General features: G+C 39.2%; 1 protein-coding gene across 3 annotated transcripts in view; it reads left to right on the top strand.

The window, feature by feature from the left end:
* The window catches only part of LOC119592092 (caspase-2-like), a 6,614-nt gene that overhangs the window by 3,055 nt on the left and 3,080 nt on the right, over positions 1 to 479 (top strand). The window lies entirely within an intron of this gene.

The following is a 479-nucleotide window of genomic DNA, read 5'->3' as shown; positions in this document are numbered from 1 at the left end:
CGATATCTTAACGTATTTTCATAATCCTTGTATTCTATATTCAGTCAATAATATCTATACAACAATTTACTCAAATCCCAGAATTCAACACAAGAACCATTTGCATTATCCACCAAAACCATAACCCCAAGGTACAATATATATTTGGGTATATATTGAAAAATCAGCAATATCAGGGCTCTGAAAGCACATTTCTCGATACTTCTGCAAAGGCACTGGGATCCCCAGATATTCCTAACAAGGCAGTTTACTACTTCTGCTGTCCAGCCAATCTGGTCAGATAGTCCAGAAATCTCCACTCCACTCCTCCACTCTTTAGTGTACAGGCGTGAGGCTAGTCCAATTACCCTTCCTAGAATTTCTCTGTCTGGGAATTATCCAGAATGAATCGTCAAATGCGTTCTTAATAATTAGTATTGCGGCAAAAAGTACATCGGTAGCTTGCAGTTTGCCTGGTTTGCCTGGGTGGTACAATACTA

This window comes from Penaeus monodon, chromosome 29 (assembly GCF_015228065.2).
Source record: "Penaeus monodon isolate SGIC_2016 chromosome 29, NSTDA_Pmon_1, whole genome shotgun sequence".
Lineage (NCBI taxonomy): Eukaryota > Metazoa > Arthropoda > Malacostraca > Decapoda > Penaeidae > Penaeus > Penaeus monodon.
Note: the sequence above shows the minus strand (reverse complement) of the source record. Positions and strands in the feature narration are given on the sequence as shown.